The sequence below is a fragment of the Dermacentor albipictus genome, chromosome 5 (assembly GCF_038994185.2).
Source record: "Dermacentor albipictus isolate Rhodes 1998 colony chromosome 5, USDA_Dalb.pri_finalv2, whole genome shotgun sequence".
NCBI lineage: Eukaryota > Metazoa > Arthropoda > Arachnida > Ixodida > Ixodidae > Dermacentor > Dermacentor albipictus.
The window spans coordinates 83,398,645-83,423,556 of NC_091825.1; the positions used below are offsets into that span (position 1 = coordinate 83,398,645).

The 24,912-nt window shown below is 43.5% G+C and overlaps 1 long non-coding RNA gene across 4 annotated transcripts in view; it reads right to left on the bottom strand.

The window, feature by feature from the left end:
* Window positions 1-24,912, bottom strand: part of LOC135905799 (uncharacterized) — a 138,176-nt gene that overhangs the window by 102,131 nt on the left and 11,133 nt on the right. For all 4 annotated transcript variants that reach the window (XR_011514509.1, XR_011514508.1, XR_011514510.1 and 1 more), the window contains exon 2: window positions 1,663-1,779. This is a non-coding gene — a long non-coding RNA (uncharacterized lncRNA). The remainder of the gene's footprint in view (window positions 1-1,662; window positions 1,780-24,912) is intronic.

Below are 24,912 nucleotides of genomic sequence, written 5' to 3' on the forward strand. Positions count from 1 at the left end.
GTCGTCATTCCGAAAAATACTAGTGGCACGATTCCGTTAACTCTGGCAGATTCGTTTCTGTAGCTAAAGTGGGCTATACTTTTTAAAAGGGTAGCCAGAAATTTATTTTCTATCTTCTCATACATGAGCGCTATAGCTCACCGCTCAAGCGTATTTGCTTGAAAAGCAGAGCGAATACTTCTTTTATGTACACCAGGGCGGTTCTTCAGGCTCGGCGATACGAAGATCAAACCATGTTCTGGCACTGCCGTTCAGGTATTTTCGCATGTTGAGCTCACCCGATAATATTTGTGCACCAAAGATTTCTTTCGCAAGCCAAGTCGTATTAGTCAAGTCACTTCATTTCATAATGCTACCATAAAGACCCCTCTAAATGGGGGGACGTACTACATAAAATGTCCGTTACAGCAATTACCTCAAACATTGAATTCAAACGTTGGAATTCGAATAGAAAAAACAAAGAAGTAAGTGAGAAGCTTTGATGTTATCAAAGACAGGGAAGAAGATATTTTCATCCAATAAGCAGATATAAATAAGTGATAAGGCAATTCAAATGTTAAAGTGGAATTCATTATTAGAGGAACGCGTCAACACGATAACATTACATCAAACAGCCAAATGTGAAATCGCGGCCTTTGTAAACGCTTCTGGGCGTGTACATATAATAATTGCAGTGATGTTATGCGGAAGGTTTCTACACTCTGTGGCTGCGCGAAAAAAATAAAGCGGACAAAATTAATGTACGAGCACGGTCAGGCGACCTGTAGGGAGTGACCTACACATCGGGATGAGCGTGGAGGAGCAATAACATAAAGTTCACATTGCAGCAAAGTATAAAAGGTCTTGCAAAATAAGGACGGGCTTGCATTGCGACGACGGAATGAGAGAACTGATAAATCTGATTGCGCTTTCAGTGAGGAAACGCTGATCAGGTATGATATGGGGGGGATGAATCTCATGGTGTAATTTTAAACAGATTAGTATTCGTTGGAAAGGTGACACCGATGCGGGCCCCATATGTTTGATACAGATTTCAGTTTAGTTCTTACCAGTTACGTGTACGCGAGTAACATTACACGTGATTGTGCATGCCCCGTGCGATGCTTGAACGAATCAATGATTTAATTAGCTGACAAAATCATGTCAGCTGCATGCGTACACCAAAGAAAGATCATTGGATACGATGGCACCAAGCTAGTACAAAGAGGACGCATATTCAACTGATAAGTTAGTAATTGTCACTGGGAAGATAATTGGATTTGAAGTGCGGATAAAATAGAGTACTTTGCGTTTTGCGGGATTATGCTTTATATTTCGTTAATCACGCCAGTCTGGTGGTTGGTTAACACCCGATCGGGGGGCATATTTGTCTAACATGAGCCGTAATTGACGCAGTCATCGGCAAATATTCCAATGCAGAAAGGCAGATGCTTCAGTCGATCGCTAATAAAAATGAGGAAGAACAGGGGGCCGAGGACGGACCCTCGCGGAACGCCTTCACTTCCTAAAAGGAGGTTCGACGACGCATCCTTTACTATAACAGAATGAGAGTACTTGGCTAGAAACTATTTATTCTGGCCGAAAATATGCAGGTGCAGTTTAAGAAGAGATTTTAGCTTTTGCATAATCCGAAGCGATAGCGTTGGTTTGAAGGTGACATACCAGGTTCAAGTTCAAGTCTTAGGTGAAGGTGGCTCGTTGTGTCTCGCAGGAGTGGCCCCTGTGGATCCCACGCTGGGAAGGACGGGAAAAGTTGTCTGAGTCAAGAAAATTTGCCATCTGAGAATAGAAGACATGTTTCATGATTTTTCTTGAGATTCTTGTTAAAGAGATTGGACAAAAGCTTAATGATAAATATTTTCTGCCTAACTTAAATCCTGGAACCGCCTTCCTCGATTTCCACTCATTAGGCATGTTGGCTGTGGGTAGGGACTGCGCGAACGGCAAGGACAAATACTCTGTGGGGCTATGTTTTGCGGTTTTTAGCACCTTCGTATTAGTAATCTCAGCTCCAGAGGATGAAATGAAATTCCTGTTGCACAACATATTGTAAGATTAAAATCAGCGGGGCACGTTGAGCTCGAGTAAAACAGAATAAATCAGTTAAACATATTAACGCAGTCAATGCCAGAATGTGCTCAGACTTGATCGTTAGATACTGTAATGAAGTGCGCTTTCTGAGAGGTAATTACTTGCCAAAAGTTTCTGTGGTTCTCCTTTAACCGTTAAGGTAAATCCGTGTGCAGAAACGAATCCTCGGCAATGCCTACGGCAGCTAAATACGATGCCTTCATGGCACGATACTTCTCCCATGCACGAAAAAGTTTCCTATGTTTGGCGGCACATTAATAACGTATTTGTCTTGCTTTCCACGCGTTTCGAGTTTTCGTGACACCATGGATAATCTGGGTTAATATAATAATAATATTTGGGGTTTTACGTGCCAAAACCACTTTCTGATTATGAGGCACGCCGTAGTGGAGGACTCCGGAAATTTCGACCACCTGGGGTTCTTTAACGTGCACCTAAATCTAAGCACACGGGTGTTTTCGCATTTCGCCCCCATCTAAATGCGGCCGCCGTGGCCGGGATTCGATCCCGCGACCTCGTGCTCAGCAGCCCAACACCATAGCCACTGAGCAACCACGGCGGGTGATTATCTGGGTTAGTACGGATTGTGACTTTAGAGATGAATGGTTGCGCTAGATCACCCATACTTTGTTTATAAATCAACCAGTTCATATTAGTGAATTGGTTGTGAAAGTGGTACTTAAAAATGGGACAGAAAATGCAACTTTTGCCTTAATTGCTTCACAGTTTCTACATTCATACAATGCTTTAGTTTTCAGATGGGCTTGGCCGCAAAGTGGGATCAAAGTTCAAAGACGCTTCTAGGACTTTGTGATCACTTCATTTGCCAGGAATGTAAAAGGTAATAGGTTTTCAAGTGTATCGGTAATATAAGTTAAATTATGTTAGCACAGTCTTGCACTATATGTGCTGGTCCAGCAAGAAGTTGAGTGAGGTTGAGGCTTGTGTACAGGTCCAATAAGTCTTTTGTTACAGGGTTTGAATGTAGCGACAGGGAGCTTGTATAATTCCAGATATATACCTGAGAAATTAAAGTGACTAAAACAATACTTGCACTTTAAGATATGTTGAAGTGACCTAGCTTAAGCTGCTGTTAAGGTCGTATGAAAATTCTTGGCTATTATTGCGAGGTTGGTAACAAACGCCGATTACAACAGGCTGAAGCGGGGAACGACAGAGTAGCCAGAAAACTTCCAGGTTAGACGAAACGTTAAAGGACGGCAATGATAAATGTTGGCCTGCAGCGATGAGGATGCCTCCGCCACGGTGGTTATCGCAGTCTTTATGGGATAGATTAAAATTGGGCAAGTCAGCTATAATTTCAGAATCAGTAATGTTATCTGTTCGCTATATTTCGATGAGTATCGAAATGATGCGACCGGACGAACGAATGAAAGAAAACGTGTTTTCAGGTTTTGGCAGAAAGCTGCCAGTATTGATTACGAATATTAAAACATTCTCATAATGGCAAAGCCTTTAACGCAGTTCAAAAAGACAGGGACGTACCAACTATCCCAAGAATTGGCCTTGATGAAAACATTATTCCGTCGTGGTATGTAGGGTGTATTATTTTTTTACACCTATTGTTCCAGGATTGCTCTTGTTTAACTGCGTGCTATGCTTCATCAGAAATTTTGCGCTTACAGCAATAACGAGCGCTTTGCAACAAAAGGTGAACAGAATTGGTTGAGCGTTAGCGAAGGCATTGAAAGCAGATGCTTTTGGACACTATAGACAAAGTGCAAGGAATCATCCCTCTCCCCGTAATTAGTTCCCTTGAACTTGCGGCCTCGCTGCAAAATACATTCCTTTGTTCACAAAATCTTGGCGATTAGGGGACGGCAACACTCAGCAATGGGACGACAGAGGCAGTGAGCACGGCCTCTTTCTTTCAGTTCTGGGCTTACAGGTAGGTATTCACGGCAGTGGCTAACTGCGGCCATGATTCGGAGGTGTTAGTTTAAGGAAAAACATTTTAAAAATAAGGCTGTTGTGGCGCAAAGGGTTTGATGCGTCCTCTAGGCGTGCCTCCACATTTTGAACCACGCGCTTCACTTGGACATTGTCTTATCGAATAGTGCCCATTTGAGACTAAATGGGAATAAGTTGCTAGTAAGGGTTTCCGAGATCTGCCATCCGTTTGCTTAAATTCGTTAATGCTTTCCCACCTATATAAAAATCAAGGCCGTTCTTGGGATAGTTGGTATGTCCCTGTCTTACAACATGTGTCTGTGTTTTATGTGTGTTTTTATTGTCTTGTTTTTTCTGTATAGAATGTGTTCTTCCTGTTGAATGAGCGGGGCAGGCCCTTGGCTCTCAAACTCCCTTGCCTTTGATGTGCGATTCCCTTGCCTTATTTTACATCGTTCTGTTTGCACCATTATTTGATTTAGGTATTGCGTTTTGATATTTTACTTAATGTTTCTGTGAGCAATATATCAATGTAAAGTCTATATATTTTATGAATGCATACGAACGTATCTTGTATATGTCTTGTACTCAGTGTCTGCCCGTCCTGCAAGAACCACAATGTGGTCTGCAGTATGTACTAAATAAAATACTAAATAAAATAAGACGCGCACAATCGCGTCTTCACGTATCGACTGGTCAAAGTACAGGTCTCTCACACGGAATCGCTGTCGAGAAAATGAAGAAGGTTCTCGTGAAAACCTAGAAGGCATAATCAAAGGTGCTACTCAAAACGCTGTCTGTAATTTTACACCTTCATCACAGTTTCGCAAATATGAAGCAGAATTATATCGCCTCCGAGCAATCCGTCGTCATGCTGAACGGCGGTATAGGTGCACAAAATCTATCCACAACTTGAGGGAGGCGAGACTTCGGCAGGAGAAGATTCAGCGTGGAATCAATTCACCGCAATCTCTATGATGAAAATCTTTATGCGACTCGCTTGGTCCACACACGTCTCTATCACAAATATGGAGAATTATCTGTGGCCTACGAAAATTGCCACAACAGCATTGCCCTTTCAAGTGCCTTGCTCTCGACCAAGGTCGTCGCGAAATCAAAGTAATAGAAGACTTCTGCGCGAGAGTTGCCGGTAAGGGGTCCACATTCACCACGCTACCCAGTAATAACACCGGTCGAGGCTCAAGCAACCAGCGTCGCAGCAACTGGTTGGCAGCGGTGTGATACCCTATCCTGGGTCCAAACATACGCCAACGAGATTTTGCCTTCTTCAGCGGCACCGATGAAAATGACATGAAGGATTGCCTACCACCATACTAACGACTGAGTGCACATAGAAAACGCGATGACGCAGCTAAACTCGCGAACGTGGTCGTCGATTTTTCTGGAGTGGCCAATCTCTGGTTACGGAATCACCAGTGCGACCTATCTACCTCGACAGAATTTTCGACAGTTTGAAAGAAGTCTTTGGTCGGCATGCTGCGCGCACGCTTCGTGCGGAACAACGGTTGCGTGGTCGCCCGAGACAAAGGGGTGAAAGCTTCACCAGCTGCATTGAAGATAGAGTAGGCGTTTGCCGGCGCATTAACCCAGCTATGCGCGAAACTGGAAAGATAAAGAATGACATCAAAGGCATAGAGGATGATTCCTTGTATATTTTATAGGAAAGAAACTCTGAAACAGTTGACGAGATCCTTACCTTGAGTCGGAGCTACAATAAGCTCCGCAAACAGGGTGAAGGAAGATGTACATTGTATAACCGTATAAAACGTAATTTCATAAACGTAATGTTCCAATATGGTTGTTGTTGTGTTTTTGCTATTCTAATTATTCATCAAGGTGTAAGGACTGTTGCGACTGTCGTTGAGTGGTGCTGCGACTTGTAACACCGATCCATTATACATGACATGTTGAACTGGATGTGGAATGATATGCAAGCCCCGAGTAGCATAATGATCACATTTGACTTATTTATGCACAGGTGTTCATGTCTAAAACGAAACATTGTTTCTAGAATTGTTCTAACGCCAACGCTAAAACAACCTTGTCGAATGTTTGCTGGCAGTGGCTCTGCAACGATTTTTTATCTCAACACAACAAGGAAAAACCAGACAGGATACTAATTAAAATGCTGCCCAGCTGTCAAGGTGGCTGCGGGAAGTATCCCGCTAGGTGTTTAGCCATCATGTCCGGAAGAAGACGTTTGCGCAGCCACATAGAGGCTCATGCTTGGTTCCTTAGCGCCTCAAGAAGTTATTGCGCGAACCAACGAATGTTTGGTTTCAAGCATAGTGCGACGAAACTGCTGACTCACTTCATGTCAGGCTGCTGTCATAACCGCTCCTAATAGCATATTGCATTCTTTTACGGAGTACAGTGTACTACCGTGCTGAAAAGTACACGTGAGTGCAGACCACATGCGAATTTTCTTCCTGGATAGTGTACAATGGCCGAGGCTTGTAAGACATGATTGTTGTTTGTGGTGCTGACAACTTTCTACACACCTGTGCCGTATATTGATATCGACATCGACATTATTTTAGCTAGAGAGCCAGCAAAGTGAAAACCACGCACTAGAGTGTTCCCTTCAATAGCGGATTGCACTGTGCATTTTATCTATTTCCTGCGCAATTACTGGCTTCACTGTAGAAAATAATATTCATTGACTGCCAGAAGTGCTCTTTTTGTAGCACACTTGCTATAGTTATCAAAAACTACGCACGGGCCGGACGCCGACATGAACGATACGCTGTGCAACTCAAAGCAACTGCAGAAGAGCATTCAATCAGATCATTAAGAAACGAACTTTGAAATTAAGATCTTCCATTAAGCTTCGCTCACTCGCTAAGGAAAGTGCATAATGAAGTTTCGTTTCTTCTCAGGGATGTGCTAATGGCCTGCTATTTTGGAAAGCACTAAGACAGGGTCGCTTATATTACACTGTATATTATTAAGGTAATAATAGGTCGTTAATGCTTTAATGCATATCACGAGCACTAAGGCAGAATACCACGGTAGAAATTTTGCTAATTTTCGCGCACTGCAGCACTGAGCACAAGGTATTGTAGAATTCGTCGGACGATCTCGCCGCTGCCACCATTTGTTAGAATTGTCGGACGATCTGCGAGCTGCAGGCCGATCTCACCGCTGCCATTCAGATGTAAGATTTGGCAGTCGTTGCTGTAGGAAGGAGCTTGACTCTTCGTCGGGACTTAGGAGGGCAGGATTTATTTATATGTTATTTACAGTTGAACATGATATACATCGACAGTCTAGCGTAACTCCCAAATGGAGCCCGCAAGACGAGCATACAGCAATGGAGCACACAGCTCACGACTACACATCGAGCACGACGACGAGCACACAGCTCACAAGTACATTTCCAGCACGACAACGAGCACACACTAGCAGCCGACAATCGCTGTTTATAAGCACTCCACTCGACATCATAGTTCGACGTCATTGTAGATGACCCGCCCTTTTGGCGGAGGCAGGCTCTCAACTTGGAGGAGGATGAGGGCTCTCGACTTGGCGGAGGATGAGGGCTCTTGACTTAAAGGAGGATGAGGGCTGACATACACGCACACACACACACACACACATAGGTGCAATGGTCCGGAGCCGACGTCAGAGGGGCTTCGTAGAACTCGGAGCCGTTCCGGGTGGCGCGCCCGGGTAGCACATTGTCTGGTGTCTCGAAAAGCGCATGGGGAGATTCCGCCAATTACCTCCCCTCGAGAACTCCCCTGAGCTGACCCCTCGCCACGTGGCTGCCGGTTATCCGCGGTTCTCTGGAGTGCGCCACCGTCCCGGTTGGATCGGAACACGTGTAGCGGGCTGAAATAGCTGCAGGCCGATCCTAACAGTATGCAAGTTTATAATCTTTTATTCTCTTTCTTGACAGATAAATTTTAAGTACTCCGAAATTATGCTTCTGCATAACCAAAGTATCTTTAGCGTTAACTTTTAGCCAATACAATACCTGCCATGTTATATCAGTATCATTATAAGAGAAGAAAGGTAAGAATAACAACAGAAATTGACATTGTGTGTTTTTTGTTGCTCAGGGTATCATCAAGGGCATTTAGTTAAAACTTCACGAATACCCATTTCTCTCGCTGAAAACTTGAAATTGAAAAATATGAATCCAAAATTACTACTCATCCTGTGCCCACCGACATGCTTCGCAGACACAATGGAAGACGGTGAGGAAAAAGACAAGTTTCTGAATGTCATAATACTTGCGAAAATACATAAGCGCTTTGCCAGTTAATAGGACTGAGCAATGTAGCCAGCGCTAAACGTAGGAAAGTGATGTATTTAATGAAAATTAGCTGTTTCGAACAACTACCGCACCAGCCGTCATATTGCATTGTTATTGGATATATATTTTATAAGTTTTCTGTGAAAGCTGCCATATACACCTTTTTCAAGTTGATTTCTGAAACACGCGTAAGTTACCTGCATGATAAGTAGCAATATTAAAGAGGCTAATTAAATAGATACAATCATCATCTTTCAGTGTATTTCTTTACACGACACGTGTGGAAACAGCGAATTTCAGCCGTAAGAGTAGCGCAGTCAAACCTCCCGATGAGAAACACTGAGAAGAGCAATACCTTTGTGATACCCGTAGCCAAAATATGCTAAAGAATGCATTGACATGGAAGCTAACATTTAACAAAAGTTTAAGTGTAGTGCCTATGCCTATTGTTCCACACATTTTAAGAACGGTACTCTCAAAAGTGCTACTAGAGTTTGGATTTCAGCTTCATGGACAAGACGTCATTACTGCTGGGCTCCAGTTCGAAATTTCCAACATGTATTACAACGTGAACGCCAGAAAGTTAGTTAGGGAATATATTTATTTATCTATCTGTACGCTGCGTGTTCTCGTACAACTAATGTCCATGTCTTCGTGTAATCCACCTAAATACGCTGAATCGCGCTAATGCGCTAAAAAAAGATCTCTACGAAGTCAAAAACGAACGGGCTATCTGAACAAGGCCTCTAAAATAAACGTTCTGGCGTGTAGCAATTACGAACTCCTGATATACATAATTGGGATTTGTAATGTCATATGTGCATGCGTGAAATAGGTGCGCATACAACTCTAGCTGTTGCCATAAAATTAGTGTGAACACAATCCTGAAAACAAATAAATAAAGTTTATCTCGTTCTTACCATTGCAATGTGCTGTTGTGCGTAATTCGAGGGGACAGTAACCAGAAAAAGTTCACGCCCCCTTTGTCTTCGTTGTTGGCGCTGAAATGATTGGCAATCTATACCAACTAGCCAAATTGACAGTTCTTCTGAATTTGCAATGAAGTTTCTCGTCGCACTATGGCGTGTCCAAATGCGTCCAAAAGCATCCAAACGGTGGCTGGTTCTCGAATATAGGGCAATGAAATGCTGCATCAAGTCATTGCGATAGTCGAAACATGGCGGCCTCTCTAGCATCACCAAATAGAAGTCGAGCTCAGTTTTCTGTCAGACAAAATAACTGTTGGACAAAGTTGGTAGGGCTGAAACACGTTTCCAAATATATGTTAGAAATTTTAACATTTCTGACCTCTCCATGTATTTGACAACAAAATATAAAACTAATTTGTTTTCGTTTTATTATTCCCGCATAAAAAAGAAAACTTTTTTTTTGTTGGTGTAGATTACTCTGGTAGCAAAGCATGACAAAGTCCCTCAATTTCTTCAAGGATTAAAACCGTTGGGAAAGCGAAGTTTGATCTCAATGTGAAGCAAAGTATCCCCGTACAATATTTATCTACTATATTTTTAGACAATTGATTCTTCTGGCCGTTATAATCCTCAACATGCCTCTAATACACAGCCAACCTGAAATACCTTTGCCTTTTCTGCAAAATACTACGTTTGTGACACCGACGTATGCAAAGAGCGGGGTGAGGATTTTGCTTTTCTTGTAGCGCTACGCTTTATCAAGGCGTAATCATGCTTAAAAATTCTTATACCATATGACACTGTCGGATAAAAATCGGTTCTTCCTCTCGCTATTCTGTTAAAATATGCCTGCCAAGCACTATCATTCGTTCGTGGCAGTAAATACGCGGTATGGGCTCACAATGACTGCTAGCTATGAAAAAGTTGCAATCTTGAAGTTCAGTTATAGCAATGCTCTCTGCATTTCAATATATTTCCCGTCCTTGTGACACGCAGCAATAACTCCACATCTCGGTAACCCAAGTTTTTTCTAACATTACTAATGCTTCTGAAACCGGCTATGTCGGCTTGAGAAGCAGTCCAAGTTCCTAGTTCATTATTCATTCAATTCTGACGTGACTGGGCCAACAAGTTTCTTCTCGTCTTAATTTTGCTTCTCAAGCCGACAAAACGAGCTTACTTGCAGCAGGAATAGTGGCGTTCCCTCGCTGCTGCCGCCTTCGTTGTGGCTTGCCATCAGAGCTATGGTGACATAGACGGCTATATTTAGAAAGTAACGAGACTGTACATAAGGAGCATTACCAGGCAGCTATTTGCCTTGAAACTTATACATTAAACTAGCCAGAGCCGAATGTTCAGAGCTCCGCTCCTACGTACAGAACACTCGTAAAGCGTGGGGAGCTCGGTTTCAACACCTTGGTTGCTCCTCCAAAACCACCCTATGACAAATCAGAACACACCTACGACCTGATTGGCTCAACTAGAACCTTACATGCACATGACCATTTCTTATGGTTCGGACATAATGCTTTCGTTAATTCGGGAACAAAACTGCTGAAGGCCAACTTGCAATGATCTTTTGAAAAGTGCAAGAAGAATAGTAGATCTTCTCAAAAAGTCAGCGCTAAGTAAAAATTATTTGATGGTTACCAAGAAAGTATTAGTGAAGTGTTTAGGCAACTTTAGTAAGCTAGATAATTGAGCTATTTGCTTTTTTGGACAAACGCAAAGAAAAACGAAGAAAAAAACGGAAGCTACTTTCTAAGAATGACGAATCAAGTGAGCACTTTTACATTTTCATTCAGAAAAACATTTCGCTCAACGCTAGAGGAAAATCTTTATTTCCTTTCATTTATACTCCAGCAAATAAAATGAGCGATTCGATAGACACGTCCATTGAACCCTGCAACGATTTCTACGCCTACGCCTGTGGAGGTTGGAGGAAAAAAAACAGTGACAAACTGAACGGACGATCATCTTTTGGCTTTATACAGATGCTTAGTGAGAACCTCAGGCAAAGCCTGAAAAGTAAGCTGTCAGTTCACTTTCTTCCTATTTATTGACTAAAAAAGCACATTTCTCTTTCTATGACTATGTTCTTACGCTTGTATAATCTGCCTGATATGTTATATTTGAGTTCCAAAGCCATCACCCTTGAGGCTTGCTAATATGCTAAGATGTATTCCTTCACAGAGAGCGGAGAAACATTTCATATAGGCTGAATAGAAACCAAATTTATTATTGTTTCAATCAACTGCTCCATGCCTTGTTGGGCTTTGTCAATATTTGCGTGCAAGAGTGTTTCTAAGAAACTTTATGACAACTTTGACGGATCAAATCTCAGCTCCAGCGAAGCTAGTAGCTGTTTGTTTGGGCAGTTGCTATGGGAATTTTACTTGCCTGTATTTAGACCACTATAGATAAAACGCTGCCGCGTAAGATGTTTGCAAGCGCTTACTTGGACTTTGCAACAGAGGCCGTATTTAACCCAAACATGTTTAAATTCATGTGCACATCATCCATATTGTTCTCCCATTCACACTAAATTTCATCTTGGTTGCTTTTAAAATCCTTCTCGCACAATTAACTAAATTCCATGACATTTTTGAAAACACACTTGTAAGGCTCTGCAGCGCTTGTATAAGTTATTTTTCAAAAGCACGCTGCAGTAGGAGACAATTTATTTTGACTACCTCGGACTCTTTAAGTGCACCTAAATCTAAATAAACTGGAGGTCTTTTTTTTTTTATTTGGCCAACATCGTAATGCGGCCATAGGGGACGGGATTGAACCCACGACCTGCTCAGTAGCTAAACGCCGTTGCCATTGGAGGATCGCGGCTGGTTGTGACGAGCTTACCAAGGAAGATGTGTAGTTATCATGCCATGAAGTTACTGCTGTCGGGTGCCTGAGAATTGCCTTGAAAAATTAGGTTATGGGGTTTTACGTGCCAAAACCATAATCTGATTATGAGGCACGCCGTAGTGGGAGACTCCAGAAATTTGGACCACCTGGGATTATTTAACGGGTGCCTAAATCTAAGCACATGGGCGTTCTCCTATTTTGCTCCCACTAAATTTGGCCACCATGGCCGGGACTCGATCCCGCGATCTCGTGCTTAGCAGCCCAACACAATAGCCACTAAGCTACCACGACGGAGAGCAATACCTTGGTTAGAAGGTGATAAACACATTGTGAAGCACAGCCTCTCATTCTTATTGCTCAGCTCTGGAACATGGCCACTATGGGGAATTGGCTAAGAAGCAGACGGTTTTAGAAATGCTTACTCCTCGGTCATAACGCTTGGCGCCTTGAAAATGCTGACGGTGAAAATGAAAGCGACAGACGTCAAGAGACCAGTTTCTGTATACACACGTCACGCCTCAAGAGGATTCGTCATCCACGGCAATAGAATAGTGATGCTTGCTGTGCTTTGTGCTAAGTTTGTCAAACTCGAGGTATGGTTGAGTCTAAAGAAATTGGCTGGGGGGATGAGCTGGGGAAGCAACATGGAAGCATGAAAAGGAGAGCCACAAGTGAAAGGGCCGCTGCTATACAGGTCGGAAGGCTGTGGTTTTCTTGCCTACAACATTTTAATACCTGCTCTCTATTATGAATAGCATGTTATTAGTTCACACTTGTATGCCTGTCTATTTTCTTTTCCATGTGTTTGTAACCAGTACTTTGCGCTAAACACCAGTTTTTATTTTGTATGCTGAGAAGGCCGTCCCTCAACACTTTCTAAGTTTACTTGCTGAAGGGATCAAATGTGGAATCAACTGACGTAAACGCCTTGGACGACTGGTAAAGAAAGTGTTAAAAAAATAATGTTTTCCACATCTCCAGCGTTTGTTCTTTCTTGCAGCTGGGGTAGTGTGATTGAACACAATTTCCTATGGGCAATATTTTCACACGAACATCTTAGTATTTGCCACTGCAGGCAGCCAGGCAAATGAATGAGATTATTATGTTGCAAGACTGTACCGGTTAATACAATGCCATACTTTAAATGTCTGAGGAAGCCACAGATAAAGATTGCTTAGGATGTAAAAGCCGCGAAATTTAGAATATTACGTAAAATGAAGACACAGCGCGATATCTGAAGATTAGAGAAGGTTAACATGGTGATCTGTTAGTTTGATAAAGAAAGCGATGGTCACGAGCATTTCCCATTATGACAAGGTGATACAGCGCCACGTTTCTGTCTAATATATCTGCACGTGTCAGTCTGCCAGTGCATAATTTTTTCGATAACATTGCACACTGTATATGACAGCATACATGAAATCTAAATTTCACCATGTTCAGCAAGAACCTGTGAAATATATACCTTTCGTCTATCAGGAGCGCCAAACAAGGAACTTGTGGCTGTCAAGTTCTAGTGCAAACCTTATGTATGTGCATATGTTTTAACAAATGTTCACTCTCCACCGTTCCTCGTCCAAGGCCCACTTCTACAATTTAACATCTGCACCAGTATGTAGTAATATCACCGACAGCGAAGGCTGGCGTTTCATACAACTAGCCTTGTTCTTTAGCTGAGATTGTGATCGCGAGTTGTAGAAGGTTATATTTTCTGAAAATTGAAATTTACTCTGCAAGTAACAACTGGAAAAAACACAAAATCTGCCAGCCAATAATTTTCCTAGAAATGCACATTTACAAACTTCAAGCTGGGATCACTTCGTGATTTGACCAATATGGCGAGATAAAAAAGTTGAAGAGCAAGAACTGATATACAGATTTATTTCTTAGCAGAAAACAAGCACTTTTGTCTATGTCTTTCAGTGCAGTCAAGGGGTAGTTTCAGCAGAAACAACCTGTAGCGGTTCCTTAAGCTATATCATTGACATTTTCGCCTAATGAAGCTCCCAACAGCTAGCGTCTCTGTAAGGCCCAACTTTGAAATTTAATATCTCCTGTATCCGTTCAGCAGCTTGCACATACTTCTATAATGCGAGAAATTTTCCTATTTTGCTTTCGTGCAGGAATAATGGAAAATATTCCACTAGTAACAGAAAATCATAGCATCGAGGAAAAGATCGCCATTGCGCTCCATGCCTGCGTAGGTAAGTGATTTTTGATGATTCCAGCAGTCTACACGGTTAATTGCGGCAACACCACAAAGACCAAGAAACCACAAAGCCAGTCTTGTCCCTTCGTTGGGATCAAGACATCGTGGTCTCGATTAACATCGGAGTTGCCGTAGTTATTAAAGAGAGGGAGCCAACTCCGCAACTAAACTTTCTTTAAAACGAATAAGCGGAAAAGCACGTTGCCGATATATTTGTTACGTCTTCCAAAAACAAAAATCAACGGTGCAACCATTTTAAGAACTACGTGAAACTTACTATTCCGTGAATTTCTCACACAATAGGAGGTTCTCAAAGGCATGGCCCCTGAGATGTCCCGAGAGCGCCTTGACTGGGAGATATCATTTAAGGAACAGGTATATTGTTTCGTGGGCCGTAAACTGTGTGCCTTTACAAATAATTCGATTTTGCTTAGTGATATCGCTTTATATAGCAATGTAGCCGTGTGATGCATATCTCCAAAGCTGGAAATTATTGGCATCTCTCGGGAAGTATACGTTTTGTAGCGTGGAGGCACACAAAAATGTGTAGCGCGGTTTTGTGGGTGGACCCGACGCCCACCATGTCACCGGGAATAGTCACAATAGCAGCTGCGCTGCAGAACAAAACTACTGCACACCGAATTGTATTCCCGAAACGACTCTGGACCATATTCGCGTTCCATACATACGGATATTGACACGTGTACTTATTTATCATTTTCTCGAAGACTGCGTGCAGTGGCAGAAACCAATTTAATGTTGTCCCTCAGCTCAGGATGTACCCGCATGATTTGGAGCGTACTCAAAGTTTATCGTTGATTCTATCTGTTGTGTCTTGTGTCACCTACCCTTGTGTAATCTGATTTTATTCGCGGCAAGCGGGCACCAGCGATTCTCCATGATTTTCGAAAGGCCTTCGATGTAGTCCCGCATGACTTACCTTTGCACAAACTCTCATTTCTTGTTCTCCCCGATTCACTTTACGGTTGGCTTAAAGATTATTTGTATAAACGGCAGCAAATGTGGTTCTCAAAGATGCGACGTCGAGAACGGTTAATGTTTTATCAGGTGTGCCTCAAGGGTCCGTCCTTGGGCCGTTGCTATTCCTCATATTTATCAACGATTTAAGTAAAGGATGTGTTTCAAATATCAGACTGTATGCGGATGATTGCGTTGTGGTGTACCATCCTGTGTCATGTGCCGAACATAAGAGTGTACTGCAATTTGATCTCGAAAAAAAATTGTTCCTGGTGTGCTAAATGGATAATGGATTTGAACGCAGCAAAGTGTTATTATGTTAAATTTACGAACGAAAAGAAAAGGTGCCTAGTTCATACTCTATAAATAATGATTGAGTGCAATCGGTTGACGAAGTCAAATACCCGGGCGTCACTTTAACTGCGGCATTATACTGGACATCGCACATTGACATAACAAGCGCTAAAGCGTGCCGCCTTTTTCATCTTTTCCAGAGAAACTTCAAGTATGCGCCCAAACCTTTGAAGGAAGCTTTGTATCTTCCAAATATTAGGCTGGTGTTCGAATACGCTTGCGCCGCATGGGACCCCTTCACAAAAGTTCTTGAAGCTAAGTTCAGAAAAGGGATGCAATATTCGTCACGGGCATCTACGACTACAAAATTAGAGGTTCGCAAATCAGGGAAAATCTAGGGTGGAAGTTGCTGTCCACACGCAGAAAAATAATCAGGTTAATGCTTTTACACAACATTAACAGTGGCAACAAAGAAATTGATACGATCATATATTTAAAACCAACTCAGTATCAGTCAAAGGGACGCGACAATTCCGAGAAAATAAGGGCCTACCGAAGTCATTTTAATGTATTTAAGTTTTCATTCCTTACGCGAACAATTGCAGAATGGAATTTCCTCCCGGATGAGGTAGTGTCTGCACCCAATTTTTCATCTGCCATAGAAAGCTTTACATGCTCTGTTTTAGACAATATTTCCAGTGTGCCGTTTTATGCATTGTGCAGCAAATTTTATAATCGGATGTTGTTAGTATTGGATGTGTTGTCTTTCTCTACTAATTACGACGGTGGTATTTTTAAATACCATAGCTGATATGATGCCGTTTTTCGCGAAGTTTAATATTTGACCTTTATGTTTGTAATTAACCCCCCTACGATAATGCCCCAACTCTGGCGCTGTAGGTATTTGTAATAAATAAATAAATAAATAAATAAATAAATAAATAAATAAATATGCTTGAGCCTTCGACGAGTCATGTATAAATGCCCACGTGCTGGATGCGCAGATCAGACTTTCGAATATGGCCGACTGTACTCGCCGTTATCATTGTGCTTCGGCTGTCACTTTCGTTCCTGGGCACAGGTTCGCCCAATAAAATACTACTTTCGCTATTCACACTTTTGCTATGCTGTGTTCTTCACTGTCAATATAATGTGGCAACATATACATCTCTTCCAAGGACACAAATATAGACAAGGTTACGTTGTTCGTAATTAAAAATCGAGTTAATTGAGGCACTGGAAGAGTACATTTATCTTGGCGAAGTAGAAAGAGGGGCCTAGATTACGACGACAAGATCTCCAGGCGAATAAAATTTGTTTATAAAACGCATAAAATAGACTTAAATTTATTGCCACAAGCTTACCATTATCATTCGACAGAGAAATATGTCACCATCTTGGATCAAATCTGGCATTCACATTAATAAAGAAACATTAAGTCCAGGTAGAATGCATGCAGCAAGCAAAATAAAAATAAATTAATAAGATATAGAAATAAATAGACTACACATAAGATGTGAATAGTTATATCCCAGATTGAATATAGGCATGGTATACTATAGCGGCATATGGGAGCCAATATACGTGAGACGACCTTATGCTGGCGGAGAATCGGCTATAGAGACACGATCGGAAATCCATAGGTAAAGAAACGAGTCAACTGATGTAGGTGGGGATCGTTGTTATTGTTGTTGGTGTTGCATTAAACCATGCCTTGGACTAAGTAAGTATCCTGAAGAGCATCTCGAGTGTAAGACGAGGTCTCTTAGGGCACTTATCATAACCGCGTCATAAGAACGCTTCGGCAAATTATAAGGATATTGTAATCAGTAAAGCGGTGTTCTGCTAAATTCCGGATGCCTTGGATGCATTCATGGGCTAGAATATCTAGTTCTTATGGCACATATGATACAAAAAAAACGTTAAATGATGATAGTCAACCACAAGCAGGACCACAGCCACCAAAACACAAACACAGAATATTATCAGCCACTGAACCACTTCCTTTCTTATGAATGCTTATTAACGTATTTTCATCATATTGCCATTTGAGAAAATCAGATTTATACAATAAAACGGTATCCCGCTATGCAAGTGAGAGACCAAACGCTATATTCAATCAACCCGGATTATGAATAAAACAGAAGTGCTACATTGGAGGATACGCAAAAGTAGGTCGCAAGGTCCGAGAGGAGGTCCCAAGGACGTTTATTTGCCAACCTTCTCCCACTACAGCCGGCGACTGCAGCGACGCTGCCCGGAAAAGACAGGAAGCACGCCGCCACCGCGTATCTGTGCCTCGAGGGCGAGGTTTAGTTTAAAGGTACGTCATAGAGCACGATCACTTGGTATAAACAAGGTGCCATTACTTAGTACACTTTGGCGGCGTCACCAGGGCATCAAAGGATCAACGGGGACACCAAAGCTGCAACCTTGACGGCTCCTCGTGCTTGGGACTCATCGAGGCCAGAGCGTACCGCGGTGTGCGTTCGTGCACAGCATCAGATGTCCCCTATTAGCCAACAGCCGATATTACACATGCGTGCATAGTTGCCGCTTTGATCCACCAGTTGGCCTTTGGGTGCCCTGGAGATCCTGCGCCGCCTGCTTTGTCATAACATCACGTGCTCTCCCGAGGCCGCCTTTTGTTTCTTCTGGTATTTTTGCACTGTACGCGCTTGCGATCGAGCATAGCGGAGCGGTGCTGCGAGAGCGTATTTCTACACGAAGCCTTGTCCCCAAGGTACGAATTCGAGGCGGCGCTGTGCCTTCCGTACAGCGCTGCTGCAGGCGCCGGCTTTACTGGGAGCAAGTTGCTATAAGAGCAGGCGAAACCTCCAAAGTTTGTACAATAAACAAGTGTCATATCGAACAAATAACACACACTAAAAAGAAAATCTTAGCCATTAGCCGTTAGTTCATATTGTTAGGTATCGGCAGGATGTGGCACAGTAAAATAACTGCTAAACACTTTTTAAGAATGCAGATTTAGGAGAGAAAATATGTACTGCCGAAACCTTTTTTCGGCAAATGCACTTTTACTAGCACTTTGCGGGAATATATTTTCTCTTAGCAGCTCGTGACTTTTTGATGCATGCAGGTGGGAGTAACTACCATGCAAACTCCACGTTCCACTAAAGCAGATAACAAATTGCTGGAAAGCTCAGTCAGTGAACATGTGTGTGTGCGCGTGCGTGCGTGTGTGCGTGCGTGCGTGCGTGCGTGCAGGCGTGTCGAAAGTGTTTATAAACACTTGCACATTTTCACATATTTGAAGCGTGTAAATGACAATCATCGATAAACTTAGCTTTATTGACCTGCTAGGATAATAGAAACAGTATCTATGGAAAATTCCCTTAAAGCATGCAATGCGAAACTACTTACCCTCGAATTATTGCCTTATGAATGTAGTTTAATTGTGTTGGTTCCTTCATTTTAGCATACTGTTCAATGCAATTATATATGTGAATAAATTATTCCAAATCCAGCTCTTTCGGATGCCAAAGAGCCGCATGTCGATCTCCTCCGAATACTGAAGTCATCTGGACTTGAAGGCTCGCCGATTGCGTCTCAAACCGATGACACAACCTCAGTCATGAAAAATTCGAAAGAAGTGCTGATGAAAACTGGAATACATTCTGTACTAGGTTTCTACATCGGGAGAGGTGTGACATATCCCGGTTCCTATTATATACAGGTAAGTGAATGGGCTACAACAGTAAATTTATATAGGCGCTGGCAAGGATTGTGCGACGCCGTTGGGCTTATGACAACTCCATGTCCCTCGCCTCTCTGCCTGGACGGGATTGCAGCGGGTTATGAAACACTTTCACTCAGCTCTCATCCAGCCCACGGAGGGGTAAGTCAACGGACTTTCCCCATTGACCGACTTTTTAGTGGGATTCGAGGCTGCTGCTTGCGTACGCTCTGGGTTCGCGCGCGCAAGGTGGGCCTTGGAGAAACCACATCCAAACGTCGGGAGGTGCATGCGCGCTGCTCTCTGCCGGCGGCGGCCGCTTTGTTACTTAGGCTCCACGGTGTCCCGCGGCCTCGGCAGGCGTGCGCTCTTCAATGGTCTCGATGTGCTGAGACAGCGCCTTCCGATTGTGCCCTTGTCTATCCCCTGCGTTAGAAAGAGGCTGTTTATGGCTAGGGTTCCTTATATCTTTCGTGTCCGTCAACAAATCTGTGTGAGCAAAAAACTATCATCATCAGCCATAGCTTGTTCGACTGCTCAGGCGTTTTACGTCGTCTCCTTCCACAGCTGGCTCTGTTGCCGCTCATCCTGTCAGCGTTCCCTAGTACTCCTCCCTCTGCGTACCCCTCCCACTGTACTGGCCCACTGCCAGTTGGTGTGGTGATATCGGTATCAAATTATTTACATCAATATATCGCGCAATGAAAACACGAATGTATATAACGAATGCATAACATGAATGAACGCGGATGTATAGCAATAAATGTATGTGCGTACCTTTCGCCCCGATGACCACCGATCAAGACAACAAATGCGTTCGTACCTTTGTTCAAAATTCTGTGGCACCTCTTTGTCGTGTGCTACACAGTTTCGCATGGTCAACCACATTCACAGAGTGGAATGGCTCATGATTTTGTTTCTCTTTCTGTTTTTCTCTGCTGGCAGGCGCTGGCCGAGGCATCAGGAGCCTCTCCACAGACTAGGTTACTTGTCCTTTGTTTTCTCTTTCGTGGCGCCCCGTTAACGGCCACCGGCGACCATTTGACCATGTTGCGTAGCAATTAGATATTGAGATTCGGCCGTGTTGTTAAACTTACGTTGTGTGTAACCGTGGCTGAACGAGCGTTCCTCGCTCTTTCCGGAGAGCTTCGCCTACAGCACGCGCCCGCGCCAGTGCGGGACTAGCCTCAAACTAGCTTGGAACCGGCCGGTGGCGCGCGGGAATCGGCGCGTCGGTGCACACGGAGCGGCGGGAGCAGACCCGGCGCCCTGTATTATGTACGGAGGCTCGTGGTGCTTGAACCCGCGATGCTCGTGCGGCGCGCGCAGTCGCAGCATGCACGCCAATAGTGGCGTCAGCCAGACCACGACCTAAACCGGATATCGCGTATACAACGAGTACTATTACCTGCGTCTCGATTTTTTTTCTTTTGTTTTGTTTTGTCTTTTTCGCCCCCGAAGGTATCGAGCAGGCAGTTACCCTTAAGCACATTTTTTTTTTTCATTAGCATAAGCACAAAGATCACAACAAAGAATATTGTTACCTAGCACAAGCGCTCTAGTCCTAGTCCTAAAGTTAATGCTTTATACTTTTATTCGGAAGTTCTCATAATGCAGGAAAAGCAATGCATAGAATGGGCAACAATGGCCAGGTCGCATCATTTGATATTATGGAAGAACTTGTGGGTCATTATACTGTGCGTGAAGCTTTAAGCCGGTAAGTGGCATTAGGTATGCATACATGCTATTCGAAGTAATATTTTAGATAATTTGCAAATTATGCCTTTAACCTAATGCTAATACTGCCATTACAGTGTTGTTTAACATCGGTTTGTTTTCAGCTTGATCAAGTTGATTTAAATTTGGTGCAACGAGACGTACTCCTCCACCAATGCAACTATGAGAACAAGCCCGTAATTGAGGCCTACAAAACGCTAATGGAAAATACTATGGAGTTCGTGAGACCAGACATCTCAAAAGAAGAGCTCGCCAGGATATCGGAAAAACGCCTGAAATTCGAGAAGCAGCTGGCCAGCGTAAGAACTTCGTAGTGACCACATCCTTAACGTAAACTTTTCTTACGATGGCTTAATTAAGCGGGAAAATGACTCATTGCCCTGAAATATTTTGGGTAGTTTTTACACACCAGCAGAGTAATTATAAGTTTGAAGTGCTCTACGGAATTTTCGTAAGCGGCTATTGAACTAGCCAGCCTGTGTTAGGTAGCACAAGTACGTGTTCATAATATAATATATATACATCTGCGCCAAATTATGCTGATGACATGAAAACGACGTCTTTGTACAAAGACTGACTTACGTAGGTACGGCCTTAAACAATAAACAAGGTCATATGTTCTCATTATTGCATTTTCTTGCAGGCATTATATACATGTTTTTTTATATCAAATAATACAAATAGAAATAATCCCAGACCATTCATACAGTAAAACAGTCAGTACGATTACCGGCTACGAGAGGTTGAAACGTTGAGCAGGACAAGAAGAACGTAAAAGAAGCAAAAGGGACAATATGAAAGGCACCTGAAAAGTTGCACCCACATAACCAAATCAAATGAGAAAAAAAAACGTCGTTCACTGTGCAACGCTGCCTACACTTTCCCTGCAATCGCACAGATAAGTGTGCACTCCCCATTCTAGATAGTCAGGTTCTTTCAAGACGAATGCATTACGAAGTGCGTCTTATGGCCCAGGCGCACCATATCACTGTACTTCTAACTGCACATGCGCACGTCAACCTTCGAATATCCTTCGCGCAAAACAAGTGTCTTACTGCAACACTATTTGACCAGCGTGCACACGCCTGTGCATGACTTACTAAATGGCACTGTCTTTTCCAGAGGATGTGTAAAGTGTTCTTTGCGTCTTCCTTCTTTTCCATCCCAGTTCCAACTTCTTGACTGATAGACGTCATTTTCGTTCCGCTTGTGTCCATGTTCTCTCGCATTACTTTACAAACCAGCAATCACATGTCCTCTCCCGGAGAAAGTCGTTGTCTTTCTGGAATTACCTTGTTATTATACTGTGAATAACGCATTCGTCAACATTGATGTAGCAAGCGCTTGGCACTGATGTCCTGCTGCCCTTACAAACGCGCATCGCCTCAGTTCTGGTTTTTCTTCAATTCCGCGCCTGCGTCGGCATTGCTCTTTCATAAGGATACGAACATTCTGGCGTTGTGATGCTTAACAACCTCCTCAAATTCGAAAAAACACAAAGAAACTGCACTATATTAAACCCAAGACTATAGATTCCAAGCTAAAGTAAGACCTGCAGAACTCTACTGAAGCATTTATTTTTTATAGCCATGCAAATGGTGCCAACGAGAAATGTGTCGTATCGCACGTAGATGGCAGCGGTTTTGTCGCGACGCAGATTTTAAAGCTATGGGTGTGAAGAAAAGCAATACGATACTAATCTATCGCTCTTTTTTTCACGTAGCAGGCTAAGATACAAGAGGTGCAATATTCACAAGATACAATCACTTTTTGTATGGTAATACTTCGGAGACCCTTGGCTTAACTCTTGCTTGAGGTTTATTTCCCTATTTGTCACTCCCGCTTGAATACTAGCTGTAAGAATAAGAAATTTGGAAGATTAAAATTTTTGCGCACACCTCTTAGGCGCCCGTTCCTGCGTGCTGCGTCGGCGTAACCGAGCGAACGAGCACAACAAAAGATGGAGCGAATGCGTGGCGCCGTGGGGAATGAAAGACGGCGAGAGCGAAAGAACGCGAGGAGGAAACCGGAGGAGGAGAGTGTGGCGTAAGGGAGTTCCACACGAGACGTGCTCCACGGCGGCGGCCAGGCATGCGGCGAGCGCGTCCACCGCTGGGGTGGGCTTCGGATCCACTGCGCATGCGCTACTTCGCCTGCGCCGCCCCCGCTAGAGAATGTGCTCCGCTCTAGCCGCGCGTTCCCGTGTTCACGCCTTCTTCCTGAAGAATTGACAGTTTTAGATTTATGTACGTATAAGTGCTACGTGCGTGAAGATGTTGCGGGATCAAAATGCGCATGCGCTGAATGTAGGGAGCCCCGTCGCTTGCGCTGCGTACCCCACGAAGCTTCCATAGGAACACACACGTTCAAAAGATGGCAGTCCATCGGCGGTTCATAGGGCTTAGCGCCATCTGTATGTGGGGTGGGAACACTTCCGGCGGAAGAAAAAATAATGTCACGCCATATGCGTTAAAAGCAGAAGTGAGGTCATTTTGTTTTTGAAGGCGCGAAATTTGTTTTGTTGGCCTGCCTTTGGAGCTATAGATTCAAGTGCCCCGCCATTCGACTTGATGGGCGTTTCGAGCTTTCAGCGCGGAACGCGATGCAGGAAAAGGCCAGCCGTACGGTTGTCGAAATCGCACCCCTGCACAGAACATACTTTCTTTGGAGGCCGACGAAAGCTTTAGGTGTAGAGTGCTGATCCTATCGTCGGACGCCAAGCCCGTCGGCCAGCGCAGTCGCACGAAAACAATACACAATTATTTGGCGGTCGTAACTCACTACTTTTGACTGAAGAAATTAAGAAGCAATGAAGCTACCCGCGTTACCAAGTTCAGACAAATTTCGACAAGCAAAAAAGCACAACGCGTGAGGGGGGCGTATTTCAACAGGTCAACTTTACGAGCGCGCCTTTTTCTTTCATTTCAAGACGTGCATTGCATTGCGAGTGATAGTGGCGTCAACGCCCCTTGTAACGATGCGCCCTGAAAAGAAATGCATTTATTTATAATAGTAAAATTAAATAAACTTGTATTTCCTTAACTCGTCACAAATATATAAAATTGACCAGGAATTTTATTTTCATTGACTGAATCCAACTATGACTCGCTTGAATTAAAAAACGCTTTTTTATTTCCCCAAGGTTTGTTCCCTCCAAACCTAGTCGCGCTTCAATCGCTGCTCTCATAACACCCCTTGCTGATGTCGGTGACAATTTGTACTGAACCGCTTTTCGCCCGAAGCTTCGCGACCTATTTATATCGACCTTGTGCCCCACGTAGGGGACGCTTTAGCGGGACGGCCTCTACGAGCCACCGAGCAGAGAACGCAGCACAAGCTAGCACAGACGCGCAGTTCGCGAGGGGCTAGAATCGCGCGCAGGTTCCGATTCCGGCTGCAGTGTTGGACGAATTTGGCTGAAGTAGAGTTCATGCCTATAGGGAAGAGGGCACCAGTAGACACGCGAAAGCAACTACCTATACGTTTTTGAGGCCTCCATCCACAGAATGTTGCGTACGCGAAACTATAAGCATCCCGCGCATGCGGCGCATAGCGTGAGTAGAACTGTCACGCTTGCGTGCGCGAAGCTCCTGCGTACGTGAAACTAAACTCCCTAATCAGGGACGCAGCCGGTAGAAATGTTTAGTTTGCCGCTGCTGCTGAAGGAGCTGCCCGAGCAGAGGCCCAGTGCCACCGTCAAGAGGACCCTGTCATTCAGAATCAATTGCTTTGCAGCAATATAAGGAGAATTCGAAACACCTAGACAGCTCCGCTCAAAATCCCCATTAAAGGGCATCGTAATCGTCGGGGATTTTTTTTTTATACCGATAATATGTAATGAGTTGGAAGCCAATATTTTCTTAGTAACCAACTCCAACAAATCGATATCAAATGTTCACGCAGAAGTTTAGCTTATCAC